The sequence below is a fragment of the Dreissena polymorpha genome, chromosome 8 (assembly GCF_020536995.1).
Source record: "Dreissena polymorpha isolate Duluth1 chromosome 8, UMN_Dpol_1.0, whole genome shotgun sequence".
NCBI lineage: Eukaryota > Metazoa > Mollusca > Bivalvia > Myida > Dreissenidae > Dreissena > Dreissena polymorpha.
The window spans coordinates 9,977,256-9,986,805 of NC_068362.1; the positions used below are offsets into that span (position 1 = coordinate 9,977,256).

A 9,550-nucleotide genomic window follows, 5' to 3' on the forward strand; every position below is an offset into this window, starting at 1 on the left:
CAACCAACTGCGCAAGACCGACGACTTTTTTATGCAAATGGTGTAACTTGATATGGTGATATGGTGTAACTTGATATATATACCGACGTAATAACAATGCATGACACTTTTAAATGGTACAATATAAAATAGTAGGCTTTCAATGTTGACAATATTAAAGCTTGTCAATGATTCACACATAAACTATATAGGTCATTGCTTACTGCCTCTTCCGAAATAAAACAGTTTTGATATTAAATGTACTTACACATTGACATTTTCCTTTAACAGCAAAGGTGTGTACGAAGGTAATCTTTATAATGCTTTTTTCATATGACATGCTATAAACGTGAGTTACACAAGTGTTAGTTTTGTGTTTATATGTACAATACACTCCATCCTTTTACCACCATTAATTTAATGACACGGATCACCAATACAAGTGAAACAAGTATAATCTTCTTTTTGATAAAACACATTCAGTGAGCGCTTTGATAGTAAGCACTGCTGTAAAGACTGACAAAAAGATATTGTTGAACTACAGCCCACCTTAATACACTTTATGATAACTTTATATTTAATTTAATCATCTCATATATCTATGTATCCTATATCAAAATTATCCACTTAAGCAGCACTTATTGATACTAGGTATACACGGTTTTGCATTGAAAAGTTCCGTCCCGATAATACACATGCGTAACTTCGATTTCCGGGCCGGAACTGATTACCTTTCTTCCATATTTGTGTATATCGTGCATATGTTGTTTTGCTTATAAATGCTGATAACTTAAAAAGACTTCACTACTCTCATTAAAATTGCTCTCGAAAAGTCGTATACCGGACTGCACTACAATGTATGTAATTGATAGACAGACAGACAATTTTATTGGCGAATATAAGCGGTACATAGCCATATAAACATATCAAATATTTCAATAAAATAGCATGTCAGGGAATGTGATTGATAAATAAGTTTACTTACAGAGTATGTTCTTAACATATTCGATGTGAGTGTAATATTTGGAGTCTATGTATTACTGAAATAAGATGGATAAAAAAATTAATTTGTACAACTATTAAAAATAACATTTCACCATTCGTATTATCAAATACAAACAACAACACCAAGCTTCAGCAGACAATTCATACATTTTGAACAATAGCAATGGCTATCAAAAGCAGACATACATAACAGAAACGTTCGTTAATATAATATAAAAGTTAACCATCCACCAAAAATCTGATGTTATTGGTTCATATTGATTGTTGTAACAGTCCTCGGTTTATGACATAATATTGTTACGTCATGCGAGTTGTTTCATGGGTACCGGCTCTTCCCTATTATGTATATATATTGACTTAGTGGTTGTTTTTACTTATACTTAACCTAAGCGACATTCAAGATAAGGCTGGAAGGCTGGTTTCTTAACCAAACTACAAGCGATGAGAACATAGTAAGTGCATAACACGTCGATTAAGTAAGTAAAACGAAACGAAATACTTTAAAGCAATACTTATGTATTTGCTTTCCTGGTATTATCGTGAACTTATTGTCTCAGAATATTAAGAACATTACACATTGTGAATATGTATTTTCTCACTATAAACGGTTATCGAACACATATCACATATGTAGGCACTTGTTAATATATTATATAAGGGGATAGTGAGCACTATTGGCTTATATTTATTGCAACATATACGATGTTGCTTGCGGATAAAAACACAAAACTACAGAAGTTCGTTCGCTTACTGAATTACCAATTACAAAAGCATCTCACTATGTTCCAATATGAATTGAATATAGTTTTATGCAGCCGATTCATTCGCACTTAAAGATGGCGCTAAAACATATTATCACCACGATAAGCTTGCATATTTCTGCCTTACACATCCAAAGCTTTATATGCTATCACTAATGACCTGTTTATATAATCATCTATAGCACTGTATGTTCTTAAATTTATGTGGCAATCGTCAATAACTAAATAAGGCATTTGTAAATGGTGTGTTGCTCCAGTCACACATAGATGACAAACTAAGGGCAGGGAGGTTTTGAACTGACAATCGACAACAATGTTAGCCAATCAACCACAGACAATATGTTGAATAAATGTATACAGCATAACATGGTCAAAAGGAGAGGCCGCGGGCGAAATAAGTCTGCAAACATATTTGTAACAGGCTTATTAACAACAACTAAAGAAAAGACACTCTTCTTAAAGACACGACCAAACAGAGTAATGCTGATTTATAAAGGAAAACTTAAAGGTTAAGTCCTTCAATATGTCGGCTTAACTGAAATCAAAAAACCTCTCTTCGGTAAAAATATAATCGGTTGCGGGAGCACAGATTTTTCATCCGACAAACATTTCATCAATTTCCTGTGGGGTCATATAAAGATTGTTATGCTTGTATAATTAAATTAACTTAATTCAAAAGTGCATGAAGTGACGTTACATAAACAAGAACAGTCATTAACAAAACAAAAATAATGTTCCAGAAGCAAGTATACTAGCATGCAATTTGTATCGAATCCGTTGCATTATTTTGAGTGAAAAAGATACATATACCAGTGTTTAAATCTAGCAAACAAATGACGGATTCACAGGCTTGTCCTTCATGAAGTATACCGCCTACACCAATGGGGAAGTAGTTAAGTATTTATGGATTAAATGTTCATGAAAGGCCGCTAGTCGCATGTATTTCAGCGATATTGTAATCAGCTGTTTTCAAGGAATGTGTTTGAATCCAATCGAAGGCGTGTATTGAAAAACATTTGTTTTTAAAATATATGTACATATTAAAAAGGGGCCTTTTGCACAGATTTTGGCACGTATTGAAGGTTGTCATTAATTGCTTTATATTGATAAATGTACACATTAGATCTAAAAAGCTTCAGTAAAAAAAGAATAAACTTAAAGAAAGAAAAAAGTAACCCTGAACTGGGCTCGAACCACTGACCCCTGGAGTAAAAGTCTATCGCTTAGACCACTCAGCTATCCGTGCTCACACAGAGAAAAAAAAATATGTATTTTATACTTTATATAACCAATTCTTGTAGTATCACAAAATATAATGACAACAACGGAACACTCCAAATTATTAAATCGTTTTGCGTTGCAACGCTTAATGGTTTTCAGTGACACTTCATGACAATACCATCGATGTGCCCGTTAAAGCTTGTATGGTTTAGTTAAACAACACCAATGTTTTGATTTGTGTTTCGATATTCCTTCAGCTGTTTTTGACATAGGAATATTTTATGTACTGTCAGATTCATTGAAACGTTTCGATATAAGATGGTTTCTATTACTACATGAGGAAGACTTCCTTGTCATTAAATGTCAACATAACCACATTATACAAGTATTAAAGGATGTACAGATTCACATTTTTCTGCGCATGGTAATATAAAAGTAGGTCAAGCGTTTTCTTACAAAATCACATACAATATAATGTGTCATATTTAACACATCTTAACGAAAGGAGCAACCCCATAGAGTGAATGGTTTGTAATTTCCTTTAAAGAATGTTAACATTCACACGTGCATGATTACAAATACCTTTGTTTGCATGCATTAAAACTATAGCAAACTCATTATTATGCATTTAATACTTATATCTTAAAATAAATCTCGAATTTAACAAAACGTCTGACAGAGTATGCTATATATATATATATATATATATATATATATATATATATATATATATATATATATATATATATATATGTATATTAATAAATAGTTATGTGGTGTTAATTATTTCATTCATAATTAAATTAGGCAAACTGATAGCCATAATGACATAATGACATTACATATATTCTAAATTGACAAACAGTAAAATAGTTCATGCGCTCTTACATGTTATGAAAATTAATGTACTTACATATGAATTACCGTACGAAATATCAGACCCGACCCGACCCGATTGTTCTCGGGTATTTTCATTTTGATTCACCCATCCGACCCGAATAAATATTTTGACCCGTTTGAGCCTTACCCCGCACACATTCTGCGTTTCTTCCGATTTCGGATACATCCATATACTATACAAATGGGGAATATTTCACTAAGTACATAAGTCTCTTATGTTTATCAGGGTGTATTACGGGTGCACACTTGAGGTCCTTTACAGTGCAGCCTCAGGCGTGGAGTGAACACATAAACTTCGAAATACACGAACGGAAATACCTTATACACGTTATATTACATAACCGGTATATTTCAGAAGTACACATATTTCTTAATATTGATACCAAATCAGAAAACATGCGTATTTTTCAGCGGACGGATGCTATAGGAAATTAATGGTCTGTGTTACGAGGCTGTCTTTAGAAGCGCTAACATCTATTTATAAATACATAGGAATAATGTTAACACCAAAATTATCTTGAAGCGCTACACATGAAGAGCTAAGTGCACAATCACAAAAGGGGATTCTTTTTTATATTTACATCTATAAAAAGTCCTTTGGGTATTTCCCGACTAAAGAATTATTTATATTGTTTGATAGTATGATAAAAGCAATTTTACCAACTTTTACAGCGAAATCGGTTGATTAAAGCCCCGTTTATTAAATTTCATCTATAATCAACGGCAAGGCTATAATCAATGGCACGAAATGACGTCATCAACTGCCGAACCGGGACTACTTTTTCCCACGCACCTCGTCACCTGTGTTTGCCAAGTGCATCAATAATAAAAACAATCTCAAATGTTTGTCAATCTTAATGACCTTAAAACAAAGGAAAGTAGCAAAAAAACGTGTTTTTTTGTCATTTATTTTTATTAAAACCTCAAGTATTAGGTAAATTTAACACTATGCAAATAGGTTCTGTTGTTGTTGCTCCCCTTTGAAGAAGTCAGTGCGAGTTGCTCCCCTTTGACCGTAGAAAACAATCGTCTGGACCAAGAAATCCTGTGTTAATTTATAAGCTGTACTCGGATATGCATCCATCTGATTTTTCTTCAAAGCATCTTTTCAACCTGGCAATACGCACAAATGACACTGCATCCCGGTGATTCTTGCGTCAACAATTGGGTGTCAACAAGTTAGGTCAGATGCTGAAGGCCATGGCAAAAGACTCCGGCTTTCTCAAGCACAAGAGAATAACGAACCACTCAGTTCGCAAATTCCTGGTCCACAAATTTCGAAATACAAATATCCACCCACTGAAACCATGGCAATAACAGGGCACAAATTGTCCAGTCCTTAACCAATTATTCCAACATATCTGTTGAACAGCTGCAAAAGTGTTCATTCTTGCTCAGTCCAGTAAATGTAACAATCCAACAGTTCCTCTTGTACACCTTCACGCACCGAAACTATGGCCGAAATGCAGCCTAGACAACCACTGTCTACCGTCGAACAAGTTGATCTTGATGTTCGCCCCACCCAGTCACTTCACGGTTCACCAGCGTTCGAACAACTTTGCCTCACAATTCTTTGGTGCCACTTTCAACATTCAAAATGTTAATGTATATAATTAGCTTAAATCCAAGTAATCTTTGTTATTTCGTCACGAAATAACCACCTATTATAAAAAAGAAGCAAATAATGTGCACCTCGTGATCGACTCGATAGTTAGATATCGAAAGTGAATTGTGTGTGGTGTTAGGCTACGTTGTAAACAAATGTAGTTCCTTGTATATAACAACTTAATGTCATATTGATATCATAAAACTTAAAGATTTGCAATTCATCAAGACGGCGCTCTTTAACTCGTAAGCGTGTTTGCAACAAAGGCCAGTAATTTTCACTAATTGCTTACTATATTAATTAATGAAAACTTAAGGTTCAAACTTGCTTATATGTGTGAACAATCAACTGTTCATACCCCGATATGCAAATGATAATATAGGGCGAACGAACCTAGGGCGAACGTGTAACTAGGGCGAACGGACCCGATACCGTAAGATTTTTGCTTAAAGCTATGACTGGGTAAGACCACTCTTAGGGTTCGTAAACCTTCGTAATCATAGCGGCCGCACGCGCTTTAGACGTAGGTCAACCAAGAGAGGTGAGAGTGTTTCGAGAAAGAAAGGATTTAGCGATCTCCGTGATGGAGAAATATTGATACTATTGGACCTATTTATGTTTGATAACGTTCAATATATTCGTTATATCATTCTCTGCATTAAGCTGTTTGTGACAGCAGTCTGAAATTCACCGATGTATTTTGCGCCTGGCCGGATTCTGTCCACGACTCAAGGATTTTTAAGAACTCAACACTTATGGATAAGATTCAGACTGACAATCCCACAGTTTCCCCAAGGAACACACAACTCCTTGGAGATTCAGCATATGCACTGCAACAGTGGATGATGGTTCCGTATAAAGATACTGGCAGCCTTAAAGGGATCTTTTCACGCTTTGGTAAATTGACAAAATTGAAAAAAGTTGTTTCAGATTCGTAAGTTTTCGTTTTAGTTATGATATTTGTGAGGAAACAGTAATACTGAACATTAACCATGCTCTAATATAGCCATTATATGCATCTTTTGACGATTTTAAGACCTAAAAATTATCAAGCGTTGCAACGCGAAACGATTGAATAATTTGGAGAGTTCTGTTTTTGTCGTTAAATTTTGTGAAACTACGAAGATTGCTTATATAATGTATAAAATACGTCAAGAATTTGTACTCGGCGGAATAGCTCAGTAGGCTAAAGCGTTTTTACTTCAGGAGTCTGGCAGGACTCCAGGGGTCACTGGTTCGAAACCTGCTCCGGGCAATGTTCTTTTCCTTTTTTTATTTTTTTTCTTGATTTTTTACTGGAGCTTTTATGATCCAATGTTTACATTAATCAATATAAAGCATTTAATGAATAAGTTAAAAAAATGCCAAAAATCTGTGAAAAGGCCCCTTTAATAAAACTCAAAGGACGTATAACTATATACACAGTTACACAAGAATGAGCATTCAGCGGTCGTTTGGCGCACTGAAAGAGCCCAAATCCCTATTTGGAGCAAAGTCGTCGGCATCAATATCGGTGGCCTCTGTTCTACGTGTTTGTTCTTTTGAACAAGGACTGCATACGAACTCAAGCTCGCATTCTGACTTCACAGCGGCTTTGTATTCATCAGAAGAAATACCTGTGCAATGACGGATTTATTGTTTATCAGATTATCCATACAATATATCGCTGGATTATATAATAACTTGTTTATAATAAGTACATGTATATCGTTTTAAAAGTAAATCAAGTATATAGAAAAGCAAGTTGATATGTCATTTCATTATTAATGATACGCTATTTCTTAGCAATAAGGAATACAGAAATTATCATATTATCCATACAATATACAGCTGGATTATATAATAACTTTTTTAACATAAGTAAACGTATATCGTTTTATACGTTAATCAAGAACATAGAAAAACAAGTTGATTTGTCATTTCATTATTAATAATACGCTATTTCCTAATAATAAAGAACACGGAAATGTGAAAGAAACGGTTGTTATAAGTTTCGTACACACAGTTCTATTTCATTTGAAAATATGCTTGAATTTTTTTATACCAAAATGATTTATAATGCATCGGTTGAGACATCTGCCTAATTTCATATAAGTCAATAATCTAGTCGTTAATATTTTGCGCATACGTTTTGTTTACAAAGAAATTTGTATTTGAAAATTAACATCTTTAAATCATATATTAGTATATTATAATACAGTTGCGCCTTGCTCTGGGAAAACGGGGTGTACTGCATATCCGTAAAGTTATTATTTAACGTTGAACGAGTTTGCGAATTTGACTTTTATATTTTGTTCTTTTTCAATTTCTATTTAATTTTCAGGAATTATCAGATTTGTATTGAATTATTCATTATCCACATTTCAACACAAGCCGTTCAAAAATAAGGGAGATATATCGATATGATTAAGTGATGCGTAACGAAAGTCCCCAAGTGTAGATATTGCAATTAACACTCCATTACGATCCTTATCTATTTAACATCGGATAAGCGGCAATGTTCTAAAAGATAAGATGCCCGCATTGAGTGGCATGTTTATGACACTTGCTCAGACTGTTAATCAAATACCCATTTAGGGAGCACTTTAATTGATTGTTGTTCAAGCACCACTTGTGCCTTAGATGTCAAGTAAATCGAAGGAATTAAACGCAGTTAATGTTTAATAATGTCCAACGACTTAAATTAAATTATATTTTTTATTTAATTAAATTATATTTTTTATTTAATATGAAATTGTACTACATAAATACGATGTAGTTTATTTCATGGGTAAATAAATAAAACACAAAATTGTTGCATTTCACTGATATTGTTCTAAACCTTCTCACTTCATTAACTTTTTACAATTACCCTTTTTAAACATAACAGATCACTTCGAGTATACACAATACACAATAATTAAGGATATACATAAAATCACAATTACAAACTTAATGAGTCGTAATTATTATACATTACAATATAGCAACACTATTTTTTTAACTCAGGATCGCCAAATGTTTTAAATTAACGGTCAATTGCCTCAAATATATATGTTTATACCGGCTTTATGACGCGCTTTGGAATATACTTGTATCGAATGTATTGGATTGTGATTATCAATTCAATAAAAGACAAGGGACAAAATTGTCACAAAACCAGGTTTTCATTGTGAAAAAAAAATCTGATAAAGGGAGAAAACTCAAACTGAACTTTTGAAATGACCAAAAAAAAATAACCCCCTTTGTAAGTTTTTTTTTTTTTTTAAATCTATTTTTAGTCGTGGCGACCTTGACATTGGAGATATTGACGTGATTCTTTCGTGGGACACACCGTCCCATGATGGTGAACAAATGTGCCAAATGATTTTAAAATCTCACAATGAATGACATAGTTATGGCCAGGACAAGCTCATTTATGGCCATTTTTGACCTTTGAACTCAAAGTGTGACCTTGACCTTGGAGATATCGACGTAATTATTTCGCGCGACACACCGTCCAATGATGGTGAACAAATGTGCCAATTGATTTTAAAATCTGACGATGAACGACATAGTTATGGCTCGGACAAGCTCATTTATGGCCATTTTTGACCTTTGAACTCAAAGTGTGACCTTGACCTTGGAGATATCGACGTAATTATTTCGCGCGACACACCGTCCAATGATGGTGAACAAATGTGCCAAATGATTTTAAAATCTGACGATGAAAAACATAGTTATGGCCCGGACAAGCTTATTCCGCCAGCCCGCCAGCCCGCCAGCCAGCCAGCCCGCCAGCCAGCCAGCCCGCCCGCATTCGCCAATCTAATAACCAGTTTTTTCCTTCGGAAAACCTGGTTAAAAATCATCATCATTTTTGCATTAGTAACTAGCTATTATTCATCTGACTCGCCTGTTTTGCACGTTCGATGCTGCCAACGCGAACATTAATCACATTGGACCGCGTGTTGCCGAGGACGCACTTCAGTAATGCATCTTATGCATGGACAATCCATGTTGCACACAACTCCCTTTCACAACTATTAAACTATCACACTATTATGTTACACTTTATAAAACAATATTGGATGTCATAAAATAAAATCGCCGTTAAAAG

The 9,550-nt window shown here is 34.3% G+C and overlaps 1 long non-coding RNA gene across 1 annotated transcript; it reads right to left on the reverse strand.

Moving 5' to 3' along the window:
• Positions 1-8,628: 8,628 nt before the first annotated feature.
• LOC127841613 (uncharacterized) lies at positions 8,629-9,295 on the reverse strand. Its single transcript, XR_008031181.1, has 2 exons — positions 9,047-9,295; positions 8,629-8,884 (listed from the first exon to the last, which is right to left on the reverse strand). It is a non-coding gene; the product is annotated as an uncharacterized LOC127841613 (long non-coding RNA).
• Between the last annotated feature and the right edge of the window lie 255 nt (positions 9,296-9,550).